This window comes from Montipora capricornis, chromosome 7, assembly GCF_036669925.1.
Source record: "Montipora capricornis isolate CH-2021 chromosome 7, ASM3666992v2, whole genome shotgun sequence".
In the NCBI taxonomy this organism is placed as follows: Eukaryota; Metazoa; Cnidaria; class Anthozoa; order Scleractinia; family Acroporidae; genus Montipora; species Montipora capricornis.
This window is the reverse complement of record NC_090889.1, coordinates 4,257,665-4,271,838: the sequence shown is the minus strand read 5'-3', so window position 1 is coordinate 4,271,838 and position 14,174 is coordinate 4,257,665. Positions and strand designations below refer to the sequence as shown.

The window sequence follows — 14,174 nt, the reverse complement described above, 5'->3', positions numbered from 1 at the left end:
TATAACAACTGGCGGCACAGGAAAACAAGTAATGTGCATATCTATAAATCCATAGTTAATAATCAAGCCTTGGACCTAAGTTCCACTTTTTTCTTAGACCTAATTCGAGTTTGGATTTAGTAAAAATCCAGCACAGGAATATTAATGAGATATACAGATTGGTGTTTTTTCAAAGCAGAATATCTCAAAACCCATAGTTAATAACCAAACCTGGATAACAAAGAAACCGGATTACTAGGTTCCACTTTTGGTTTCAACCTAATCCGAGTTTGGATTTAGCAGAAATCCAGTATAGGAGAATGGGATATCCAGATTGGTGTTTTTTCAAAGCAGAATATCTCAAAACCCATATTTAATAACCAAACCTGGATAACAAAGAAACCGGATTACTACGTTCCACTTTTGGTTTCAACCTAATCCGAGTTTGGATTTAGCAGAAATCCAGCACAGGAAAATGAGATATCCAGATTGGATTGGGCTCGATTCTTCAAAACCCAAGGTGAAGATGTTTCTTTTAATATCCAGGATGAGGAGAAAACCGTGTTTTTTATTACCTGACAGAAAAACCAGGAGAAAACCTGATCAAAACCAAACATGGTTAATATGGGAAGTTGGATTTTACAAAATCCATATCAAAAACAAGTATAAACTACATTGGATTTTTGGTTTTTTTCCTGTGATAATTAGCTACCTTTAGCTTAATGTAATTGTACAGTGTTTCTAGCTCAATTAGGCCTTTCTCTCCTTGTTCTGGCTATAAGTACTGTAGTGGTGTTGATTCGTATTTAGTGTTTGCCATTGGATTCGTTTTAAACTTGTTAGTCTGTCCAGTTCCTGGAGGTGATTGAGACAGCAATTCCCTGTTCACATGTAGTCTTGCAGGACTGGAATAGTGAAGACGTTTGTTGCATATGGCACACAGTCAGTTCTCATATTCCTTGGAAGTTTCCTCGTTGATGTGCTCCTCTAAGGCTTCTTCTTGGCTGCTTTGATACTTTCCTAAGAATTTGTGGTGATCATCATCATTTATTACTTGGATGGTAGCATTGGTACTTTTAACTTTTACTTTTAACCAAATTTGGGCTATGTTTGGCGGTGTATGTCAACAGAATAAAAAACAGTAGCTAGGCCACTTTATGGCCAGTTATTGGTCAATCCTCACAGTTTCGAAAAAAAATTTTCGGGAGGAGTCAACTGCTCAGGAATGCATGGAATTCAGGAAAATATGGGCCGTGGTCAGGTCCCCTCCATCTCACCTTAAAGCTCAAAACGGAAACGGGATTTATTATTTCACCACAACATTAGGTATGCAAAAAAATATAAGCAAAAACGAAAGTTTTCACCACAGTGCGCATTCTAATGTTATATTGTTACATCTTTATGAACAAAATTATGATTGTTTACCTTGATGAATTTTGAGAATCCTTAACTCGGGAAATATTTTGCTCCAGAGTGCGCACTGCGGTGTAAATTTTCCGTCTTCTATTTACTTTTGCACTGCCAAGTTTGAAACCCCAACGATTTATCGTTAAGAGGCAAGATTGAAAAACGTACTTCCCTATCATGGTGTATTTGGCTGTTGTAGTTGTAAATCGGCCATAAATTGCGGAAAATGTCTCATTTCCCGTTGTTTCGAGCTTATTTCGATGGCAGCCATGTTTGCTGTGTCCACAGTAAGTATTTGCAGCGGTGAAACATAAAATACTCCCCCCATATATGGTAAAGTTGACCATTTTTGTTTATCTATTTTTCCCGCGAAACCAATGAGAGGGTGGCATAACGCCTTCACCTAGCAACGACACCTTGCTGGCCATAATCTCTGCATGTTGACAGCTAGACACCATTTGATATCCTTTGTTTGACAACGCGTTCGGTAGACGATTTTGAAAGAAAATATCGCATGGATTTATATCATATAGAAATTTATTTATCCAAAAAGAGTTATATAGAGAGAGAGTTTCATTTATCAAAGAAATAATTATACCCATTGATGGCCAGTGGCGATCAGAAAGACTGGTCAAGAAGTCATCACGAAGTTCGCGGCTCGGGAAGCGCTTCAAGAATTCGCCTGAACACTGGACTGCTTGAAGAAGCTGGGTGGAAAATCTTGTCTCGCGAATCTGGAAATCGAGTACACTTAACGTACCTGGATCCAGAGGGTAAGAAATTCAAGAGCTCGAAAGACGTAGAAGGCAAACTAGAGGCTGATGGAATACTCGATCAATTTGTGAAGGAGAATACATGTAGCTCAGAAGTCGCCATAGAAGTGTCCTCCACAAGCAAAGATTGCAGGGAAGATTCCGATGAAACCACCATTGAAAAAAACAACTACCAAAGGTCATGTCAAATCTGGGTAAGTATTTTCTCTGGTCGCTTGTAGTAATGTTCCGTTTTCCTTTTCTAAAATTCCACAATTTGCAGTGATACATTTGTACTTCAGTATTCTTTCACATTGTCAAAAATGAATACTCTTCCCTTTGCCGTCTTTTTAACATTTCATGATTCACATTTTATTTTGTCAAATTGTGAACTCTTTCTGCACATGGAAAGAACGCTTTTTTTTTTTAAATCTGCAGTTTGATCATTCCAGAGGGATTGTTTGTGGGCACAACCTCAAGATTTCAGCAACGTTTTCTGTTGCCCTTCATACAATGGGAGGTGTAAAGGTGCGTATGAATTAGGAAATTTATACTCGTGTCCTCAAGTAAGTAGTGCAAAGAAAAATTTCGTTGAGCTTGATTCAAGAGATGTCTGTGTTTGTATGACCTTCATATCATCAGAAGAACGATCGAGTGTGTAATTTTAGGATTTTAGTGTGAAAGGTTTTTACATATAATCATAATCGTGTTTATCACTCATATGATTACAGACCAAATTGGACTCCAATGTATGTATGTTGTTTACCTTCAAGTGTTGTGGGTGCTGGACCACAGAGATAGACTACAAGAGCAGCCAACTTGCCCAGAATTCACGGAGGCAAATAGTATCCTTGGCCCTCTCTTTAGCATTTTTCATAAGTGGGCATGGGTATGCTTGTTATAGGAAAACCCTTGGGAGAGGTTTGGGTTTGGGTGTTACCTCACAAAAACCCTTCTTGGAAGTGATTGACCTCGCCCTTCCTCATATTAAAGACATGCTTGATGAGATGTGTGATGATGCCAAACATCAAATGATACAACTGCCATCAGATCAAATTGGTAGCTGGTCCAGAGCAGTAACATGCTGTGATGGTTGCTAGCTAATACGGGGGCATTTTAGTAAAAATTGCACCTTTGTGATAAAAAATTATATCACAGGTGCCCTTCTGTATTATGGGCACCTGTCAATGTGAGGTGCAGACAGGATTTGCGATGAAGATTTATGGCAAGGTACTGCTAAGTCAGTGGAGGGCCATCTTAGCCAGAAGCTTTGGGCTCAGGCAAAAGAAGAAGGCCTAAATGTTGCAATCAATTGGCAGGATGCCGACTCTTCGTCTGCCAAAGGGTTTCGGTATTCATTCTCTAATGAACAGGAGTCTAGAGTTATGTTATGTGGGGGGCATGTAGGTAGAGCACATGGGAAAAAATTAGAAGATTTGAAGGGAATGTCAACATTTACCCCAGCATTTATTGCCTTGCACAAATCAGAATTTCCTTCTACAGAATCATTGAAATGCTGCTGTGCTGGCAAAAAGCATACTTTTGTTGCAACAAGGAACAAACCTGTATGTGGTTGTATAGGGCCCGGATTTATTCAAAATGTCAAACGGAATCACTACTGTGCACTAAATTCAGGCTGGTAACAGTCCTGAAAAGTACAGAGAGACCATGCTGAAACTTGGCAAATACCACAGCAAGGACATTCATGAATGGGAGGGAGGGTCTTGTTCTTTTCATCCCCTGACAAAGTACTCTTGTAAGAATTGTGATTGTGATGAAAATGGGTTTTACCCAGATATGAAATGCCAAGGACAGCCATATCACTCTACTCACTCCCTGAAATGTGAGTTTTATGGGCTGCCTATGAGATAGAGTGTGCTGAAAGGGCAAAAAATGCAAAGAGTGTGATTGACACAGAATTAGGGAAAGGGCACTCAAACATGCCAGAGGCCACCTTTAGTGTTTTCGCAAAATTCAGGGCCAAGGATACCAATCTACACCAAAAACATTACCAGGCCTCTACCAATCTGGGCCTTATTCAGGCAAACATGACATGGCTGTTTAAGGAAAAGGGGGTACAATACCACTGGATCATTGAGCTGTATTTTCGGATGGGCCTTCCAGTACTCAGTGGAATTCAGGAGATTGTATGTAAACGAAATCTTGTCGATTTCATAACAAGAAGGTGTTGTTTTGTAATGATCAGGTGGGGATGATTTGGGATGTGAAGTTCTGTTTGGATATTATAATGATTATATCAACTGTTAAAAAAAATATTCCAATATAGTGAGGAGAACAGAAAAGGAATAGACAAAGTTCAGCACCTGTGTTCAGTGTTCTATATTATATGCATGTGGACATGTGGTTTGTGCCAACATGACAACAGAGAGAGAATGAAACGGTTGGAATACTACGAGACGGATGTGGGGAAAAAGAAAAGAGTCAAGAAAAAAGTAAACCGAGCCGAGGAGCAAGAATTGAGGTATAACTAATCAGTGCAGTGGTCATTCATTAACTATAAACAGGGTCACCAAATTTACAACTCTTTTCAGGACATCATCGAACAAACTGAATCAAAATGTAATTACTGCCCATCTAGATAGCCTTTTGGTATTGGTGGGATAGTGTAACCTTTTTTATTTGTAATGATAAGATTGTTACATATCTTAGGTCTGGGATACTAGCAAATCCACTACTTACTGAAGGGGAAGTATAACAGTGCTTGCAAACATAGTCTTGCGTCTCTTTCTTGTCTTGTAGAAAGAAATATGTCAAGAATTGCCAAATTAGGCACACATATGGAGAGGAAGAGCAGACAGATCTTTTGGAAGAAGAAGCAGTCCTCCTTGCAGAGAATGCTGTTGATGAGGGACTGGTCAGTGGCACTGAAATTACATCAGTTCCTGTTCCTGATGCCCCTGAAAGTGCTGTAGTGACTCTTGGGTGAGAGAATTGCAAATGGTGTGGGAGTACCACACACAGTCGCAAACGCACAAAGACTGCCCCCATAATCCTAGAAATGCTCCCACCATATAAAATATTCTTTTTTTGTAAACTGTAGTATTCAATTTTGGTTGCTATAAAGGTACAGTTGAACCTCAGTTATCCAGACCAATTCTTCTGATCCCATTATTTTTGTGAAATATTAATAAGGCATAATGAAGATTCCTTAAAGGCTATTCTTTTGAGTTCATTGTAATTTAGGCACTGAAAATGTGAGTTATGACTGGCTGAGACTTGTTTTGTTGCCAAGTGAAACCTTGGTGTCCTAATTAATTTGTGTTTACCTCATCAATATTCACATTTTCAATTTTCTGGACTATTCACTACAGTCCCATTGACTCTGGATAATCAAGGTTTGACTGTATATGTATTTGGTTAGGCTAGCACAACCCTGAGAACTGTACTCTTTGGTAAACATGGTGTTGATATTTGGGTCTGGTGCCTTAGTAGAATGCATACATATGTCATCAAGACAATGATACAATTGAATCTTTTATTGTCATATTGAATGTGCTGCAAATGAATGTACATGTGGCAAAATTGGTATCTCATCAGTGTAAATAATATTTTTCAAAAAAATTCAATGTTTTCATTATTCATAACTTCAGATCTTTATGTAGGAAACATTTAGTGTGTAAAAAATATAAAAAAAAAACAAATGACAACAGTGCAGATTGCAGATTTTCACCGCATAGCTGGCCATTTTGCCCTGTGGAGGTCTTCTAGTGTCACGTGGTAAACCTAAAAAAAATTAAAACATGATCAATGAGTGAGTGTCAAACATGCTGCTCTCATTTTCTCACTAATATAATTCTAACCTCGCCCTCCACTGATTTTTATGTAATGTTCTACATTCATTAATATATTATATGAATATTGATACTTGCTTTGTTTCAAGTTTCATCCACTTTACCTACTGGCTAGAAAATGAGCACTTTCAATGAACATTATTATCTAGAGGTAGACCCCACTCCCTCCATCCTTATGAAATTGTAGCGTTCCTTTAGCGGATCTCTGTTCAACACAAACATAAAAAAAAGGACAAAAAAACGTGTTCATTTTGATTGGAAAAATGAATAAAAACATGTTATCACAGCGCTTTCCGGGTCCTGATAGTCCCTCAGGTTTTCCTGGATTATGGCCTGGACATCTTTGATGCATTCCGGGTACACGTACGTGGGGAAAGTCTTTCCCCGAAATTGCCCTGTGCCGATTTTGTTCCCAAACTGAGAAAATAAAAAGATCGTCACTGAGTGTACTGATCGAAAACAATAGTCTACAATTATGTCCATTTTATAATACCACTGAAATGTATAAGGACAAAAAACTGGCCTCATATGCATTGTGATGCGGGTGTGAGATAAATACGACGGCGGTGTCAACTCGAAGATCGCCAGTTTTGAGATGGAGTTACATTGCTTATTCTTCAGAACTCAAGATATTGCCGGGAGTATTGAGTAAATCCCAGGACACACTGCACGTAGCACTTTACTCACTGCGCACAAGGAATTCAATTTTCGGGACGTGGTTGATGACTTCGTGACAATGTCAGCGAGTAGCTATGAGTTCAATGCGAGATCGAAGGTCATAAGGACATGGTTAGGCAAACAATGAAGGTAAGCTTCATTAGTTTCCCTTCAAAAAAATGACATAATATCACACATAGAGTCAGAGACTTACCCAAAGTATGCCAAACAAGCGCCTATAACAACGCCTTCTGGCTTGGTCTGCGCTTTCACCCATTTTGCACGAAAAACGTGCTAGAAGGCGCCTTAGTCCTGGAGGCGTAGATCTGAAACTGCAAGCAAAAGGAGGTCCCATTATTGCCAGCTCTTATTCTCAAATGAAATGGAAACAAGAACTTCTCTCGAAAAGAAATCTCGTTTACCCTCGTTCTTGAAAACTGCGATCTAACGCCACCAGTGCATGTTCCCGACTCGCGTCCATGATCAAAGAGGATTCGTATTTCATTATCGAATGGTTTTATCAAATGGATCTGTCAACAAGGCATATTCCAGGAAATTCCTTCGGGGACTGCAAACACGTTTGCTCTGGCATCAAATCTCTATTTTGCCGCGAAATCCCTACTTGGAAATGAAACTTTTAAAACTTGTATCTCAGAAACCCGGCGTTTTCCAGCCATTAAATTTGGCAAGTATGCTACTTTATCATTAATGTTTAACATGTAAAATAACCAAAGTAATCCGAGAAGGTAACTTTATCCTCCAGGAATACCTTAAAGGCATTCCACTGTTGTTGTTGTTAGTACTCAGTACAGAATATATTGAACTGGTACAATTTTTAATTTCATAGTATAGTTTGTTGTTAACTTACAATATTAATTTATTTTTTGGAGCACTTGTCTGCCATGAATAAGCTTTAGTTCTACTGTGGTTAGTTTTCATTTACAATCATCCGTTGTTACTTTTTATAAATCTGAGCCTAGGGTTAGTGTTAGGGTAAGGAAAGACAGTGTTAGGGTTCCAGTTATGGAATGGGTACATGTCACTGGGTTAGGGTTAGGGTTAGGGAAGATTTAGGGTGACAGCTGATTGCCAGTGAGCTTCAATTTCAAACACATAGCCACTTTTGTCTTTATTTTTCGGCTGCTCATGTCGGACTTCTGTGTGAATAAACTTGCTTTTTTCTCTGATACTGTCTCTGCATTGGCATTATTTGTAACTAGTGATTATCTTATGGTAGTCATTTTGTGATTTACTGTAAAGTACTTATTAATAAATGATTTTACAATAAAGTTACAATTGTTCATAATTGTTGTCTTTTTGTAGATAATCATGATGTGTTGTTTTTTGTGAAGAATAAACATTAAAATTATTTGGAGTACTATTTCTATGAAAACCCAGTTGCTTTTTTACAGGCTGCTGTGAAAGATATTTCAGTTGAATAGTTTAATTGCACAGTAGTGGCTGAACAGGGATATAATCGTGAAGGAGAAATCAGAGTGTTTATTTTCCCATACTGAGTGACTATTTGCACACAACCGCTTTGTTCAATTGAGGTTATTTTTCCCAGTAACATGTTGGGGTGCAGCGGGCTTGTTTTGTCGACTTTGTCAATTTTTACTGCCACCATATCAGCTACTTTGAAGTTGGGCTGTTTTTTCTCTTGCTTTCTCTTTGTTTGGTTTTCTATTTTTTTTTGTCGTTTTCTTGGTTGGTCTTCATCATGTTGTGGTTGTGACCTTTTTTCATTGCTTTCTTCCAAATTGTTTTCTTCTTGTTCAGATTGGCTTTCTTTGCTCTGTTGATTTAGCTTTTCCCTGTGAGGTTTTATTCCGTAGACAGCTTCGTAAGGGGAGACTTTGATGGCTCGGTGGTATGAGATGTTTCTGGTGTATGAGGCCTCTCTCGTGTACTGGCACCATTTCTTGATGTTTTTGTCTGCTGTGCTTACTATCAGTGACCTCATGTCTTGTTTCCAAGATTGGTTTCTTCTCTCAGTTAGCCCTTGGGTTGTCGGTGTTTGAGGTGCGCCATGTGATAATTCGATGCCGTTATCCTTGCAAAACATCTTTAACTTCTTGTTTTGGAACTCTCCCCCATTGTCTGTGATTATTTTCTTTGGAAATCCGTAGGTGTAACAGTACTCTCAGAGGCTTTTTAATACTTCATCAGCTGTTTTTTGTCTGCCTCTATGTGCTGTCCTTTGATGCGCCAAAGTCAGAACATAGTATAGTTGACTCTTGGGTACAACTACCTTTTTCTCGGTGGTTAAGATTTTCCCTTGATGGTACGACCATTTCTTCCTCTTGAGTGTTGTTGCTTGCAACTTTGTTAATTTCGTCGTATCGTGATTTGTATTGGATTCGCTGAGAGCGATTTCAGCTTGGCTTTTTACGACCTCTTTGGCCGTTTGCGTTATTGCGTTTCTGGTTCTGTTTATAGGTCTCTAATTCTTTGTAGAATGCTTCTTTTGACACACACTCCATGATTGTTTGAAGGGTTGCACGGATGTTAATTTGGACCGAGAGTGGCCTGGGATGAATAATAAAATATTTAATTATAAATTACCATGGTAAGTTTGTATGATCTGCTTGTGTGGTCAAGTGTGGACAACAGATCCAGAGGTAGGGAGTTCAAGTTCAAGTTCGGATGAATAAAACTAAAATCTTGAGTATACTGTGTAAAGTCTGTCATAGAGGGGCAGGATATGCAAGGATATGCAAGGAGGGAGGCCACCTGGAAAATAAGGGGGGATAGAACTGTGAAAGAAAGGGGGGTTGGATAGAGGTGAGGGAGGGGGAGGAAAGTAGAAGAAAAGAAAGAAATAACGTGTTCTTTTTTAGACCCCCTAAAAACCACGCCCCTGTTTTTTAACTACACCTCAAAAAAAGGAAAATCCCTTTTTTAGACAGTTGATAAAAATAAGCCAGTACAATTAAAATTGTACCAGTTCACCAGTTCAGAAAAAAATGTACCAAAGGAACAAATTGTACTACAACATCCATTCTTTATTGTAACATCCCTCCCAGTAACAGATGACAAACCCAGCCTCCTTAACTTCAAAGACCTTTTCAGTGACTGGAGTCCTGCGATAATTTTTGAGCTCCTCAGCAACGAATTCTCCTTTCAAAAGGGCAACGTTTTCTTGCACCTGCTGTGCTCGCCTGGCAGGCTTCCTATAGGGTCTTGTGTAAATCTGTTAAAAGTGAATTAAGAGGTAGTGATATCCTAAGTACTGTATTCCAAGTACATTCAAATAGGTCATAAAACGATGATCATTGGTGACAGAGAATCAGGTTCAAAACAATACACTGCTGACATCACCCTGTTGAGTAAATGAGTGTTTCTATTCTCAGTATTCAATGGTGTATTATTGCCCTGTTTCATTGCCTAAATAATATGTTATCTTACCTTCTACTAAAGCAAGGTAAGGATAAAGATATAGCATTTCATACCTTGTTATGCAGCGTATTTTAGTCAAGAGTAAAAGTTAATGTCTAGGCATCCTGTTAATTATTGTTAAATTACTTTAAGATATTAACAGGTCCCATCCATTCATTCATTCATTCATGATCCAGTTGCCATAGTACATTACCACGAAAGAGTTCTTTTTAATTAACTTAAAGCAATGTGGATGTACATGCTCATGTAACATCTCCCTGCCCTCTTTTATCCATGCGCCAACATCCAATATTTGCACGAGTCGGAAGGCAACTGGATGTTGATCTGTTACGAAAAAAGGGAGAGAGTGTAGCAAACAGGACAACAATTTTGATTGAACTGCTAATGTTTTTAATTCATTAGGACAATTTGATTCTTGATATGCAGCACGATTTTGTGATCATGTCACACACGTCCCTCAAATTAATAAATTTATTTTTTCTAATTTTAAGTGACATGTTTTAACTTTTTTAGGTGCATAGGTTCAAAAATGACAGCGAAAAAAATGCTGTAATTGTAGTCACTTGATTTGGAACAGGAGATGCATACAAGAATCTTTGGCAAAGAAGCCCAGATAAATACAGAATGATGGTAAGTTTTAAGGATACATAGCAAAGATTTAGGACATGTACAGCATTTAAAGATACAATATCATAATGCATCATATTTTCTTATCCATATGTAACCATTGGAGCTCTTGCATAGGTTTATTGCGAGGAGAAATAGTACTGGCCTACCAAAACACAGTGCGATGTAAGGAGTCACAGGTATCATCAAGTGTTATTGCATAAATCTCTGTTGGAAATCAGAGGAAAAAGCAAAGCCAAGGTTTTTGTCGCTAAAGAGAGCAAAAAAGTGGTCAACACCACCCTAACTGCAAGCGGCCTATCACAGTGTGTTGCTGACTCTTTGCGTGGGGGACCGAAACAGCGCCATTTCAAACTAATTATTCTTGCAACATTAATGGTATTGTTGTACTCCTGAAATGAATGTGTTTCATTAATTTACACGTCAGGCACTTATTATTCACAGGAGACAGGACGATCAGTATATATTTTAGTAAAGAATATGCACGAAATACGACAACTAATGACAACATGCGAAATATTGATGAAAAGGTCCTTTAAAGGGGGACTCTGACGAAAAAACACGATTTTTTAAAAAGTCTCAAATCCTCGAGGAAACGCTGCCAAAATGTTGCATATGCTTTTCAAATAATGAATTTAACTTACTTTCACAAACATTTCAATGTTATTACGTTGAAATACTGGTTTTTCATAGCATCCGCCATTATTGGTATGTCGCCCGCATACTCATTCGAGAAAGCCTTGAACAAGGACTTATGACGTCACTTACTCAACATATCGCTCGCTGCTACTTGAGTAAACAATGGAAAACATGTCAGAAAGCAAAGCTTCGTCTTTTATCGATCATGATTTATCGACTTCGGAATTATCGTTTGACTTCGAAAAAATATTCTGAGTCACTCACCTGTGATTATGAAGATTTAGACTCTTGTTGTTTAGATGAGTGGGTTTTAAAAATAGTCATCATAGGATTAAGAAACCAAAAAACGAGCGATACACATCATTGTATGAGCAAGGCCAAATGCAAACTGCGAAGTATTGGTATTAGAGCGCTGTATAATAAGCTCAATTTGGATTGCACTTTTCAATTTTCCTTGTCGGGAAATATTTTCATGTTTTTTATAACGTAGCAATTAAGAACGACAATGGCAATAATTTTCCTTGCTCCTGAATAGATTTCTACCATCAGTTTCATACCGACAGTTTATTCGTCTTGTTTGGGACTTCATGGGGTGTATCACTTAGGACATTAAGAACATTAAGACCTTCTTGTAATTGTTTGGGGCATTGCTCAGAGTGTGTTTTAGCCATGCCTTTCTTCAGGTTTTCACTGTTCTAGGGTTGACTGAAAAGCCAAGGACTGGTCCAGGAGACAATCCCTGTAAGGATAGTCCAGTAAATGACGAGTATAAACCACTGTCCTTTTGAAGCTGGCATCTCTTCTGTGACCTGTACAAATAAGTTAATTTCATCTATTTTACAGCAGTTTTTCATGACGCTGTTATTTTTATTATACAGATTCATAACATTAAGGTTTTATTGTGGTTTTACAACTCTAAGATATGTTTAAATGCATGTACTTTGTACTTCACGGGTTTTCTTCAATTCTCTAAATAACATAAATTTACAACTACAAACCTAAAATATGAAAGAATGTGAATAAGTGACACTGTTCTTCGCCTTTGTAGGGCTTCCCTGTCTGGTGATATTCTGGTGTCATTTCTTGTAATGCATCTTAAAAGAAGATCAAACAGCCCAGGAGCATTCTCCTCGCAAAATTCCCTCATCATAACTGGATCATACAGTGGTGCTTCAGGTTTGCTGTCATAGTATTTGAACACAGCAGTCTGGCATTGAGCGACCAGCTGGCCAAAGGTGATGTCTGCAAAACAAACAAAGGTAATAGTTATTTTGTTTACAAAATATGCTCTTAAATATCACCTCAAATATATCCAAATCATGATTTTTAATTTGAGCTCTAGAAACAAAATTGTTACAAGTGAGGAGGGAACATATTCAGACTGCCAAAAAATATGTTGGAGAATAGAATTTACAGAAATGTTTATATTTCAGTGCCTTGCTTTAGTTTAAGTCACTTGCTGTTTTCCTTTACAGCTTAGTATGAGTCTGGCCATTTTGTAAAGCAAAATGCATCAATTCTATACAAAAAATGTTCTTGGTAGTGTACCTGAAGCTGAACGTGTACTTTCCTTGTTTTCTAGGGCTGTCTCAAGTTGATTGGAATTCTTTGAAGAAGTGTCCTATGAAGATACACTGTTTGATATGAATAAACTTGTGCTTTTTTATTACCTGTTTTTACCTGTTTATTGTTGGGCGAATGTGTTCTGGTTGAGGTAGAGTTGGTGCTCTTAGCCAAGCAATATTATTGACTGGTTCTAAAAATATTTTTGTCCTGACCTTTGAAGTCATGAGGTAAAAAAATTAATAATTAAATGTACAGTATATAGTGCTAATTGTATAAAATATTCATAAGCACTTTACATTTTAAAATATAAAATTATAAAAAGTAGCAAAACAATAAAAAAGGTAATAAAAATAATAAAAAAGACAGTACAAAGGTTTGGTTTTTTTTTTTTAATTTTTAACTAATTTATTTATTACATATATATTTTATGTAATAATTTTCATATCCCCTTAGTATATAAGACTTAATTTTCTGGATAAAAATAAAATGAGGAAGAGAATAAACATTTGTACACTGACCTTTGGTAGAAATCAGACTGCTTTGTAATCAGACTGCTTCGATAAGGCATTGTCTGCTATCGTAGCGCCTTTATTTCACCAGTGTATCCCTGGCCGATAATTCTGGGTGTTAGCTCCTAACCTATTAAATAGATGGTAAAATCTCTTCGGGATGCTTCTTTTAGACAGCTGCGTGAAGTGTTCAAGAAATGGAGAGGAACAATACTCGTTTGCTTCACAGCTTGCTCTCATCCAGTGCCGAGTACAGGCCCAACAATTTAAATCTCCGTTCACAAATCGGGCAATGGCCTCGTCAAACCGCCTTAGGGGACCTTGGCATTCTTCCCCAGTTCTTGTTCGCTTTACAAACCAACAAATCCGGTCCGTGGGCTTTCCATAACACCTCAGCAACAACAAAGTAAACGTAACTCATCTCTCTGATGGACGATCGATAAAGTTCGTGCAAAAAACTATCTGGTTTCTGCACTTTTTTCACCTTTTGTACATACTTTAACCCTTTTGTACAAAACGGTGTGGAAAGACCTATTTTCGATGGACCTCTTCTGAAAACGTCAAGCTCCCGTTTTCAGTTAAACGTTCCTTTTTTACAAAACACCGGGGTCTACACGAGAATTTTTGCAACCGCCGCCATTTTCATAACGATTGTTGTGGTACTTGATTGAAATCCAGGCCGATCGGTAGTAGTACTTTATCATCTGCAACTGCTTCCAGCTCCCCCCGGCACCGATCAAGAAGCAGAAGCATTCCTCTGCCTTTGTTACCGAGTCCGAAGAGCAACACGTACATTTGCACCTAGAAAAAAAAACGAGAAATTTAAA

At 38.0% G+C, this 14,174-nt stretch overlaps 1 pseudogene; it reads left to right on the top strand.

Moving 5' to 3' along the window:
* Positions 1-2,893: 2,893 nt before the first annotated feature.
* Positions 2,894-5,174, top strand: LOC138055374 (uncharacterized; annotated as a pseudogene).
* The last annotated feature ends 9,000 nt before the right edge of the window (positions 5,175-14,174 follow it).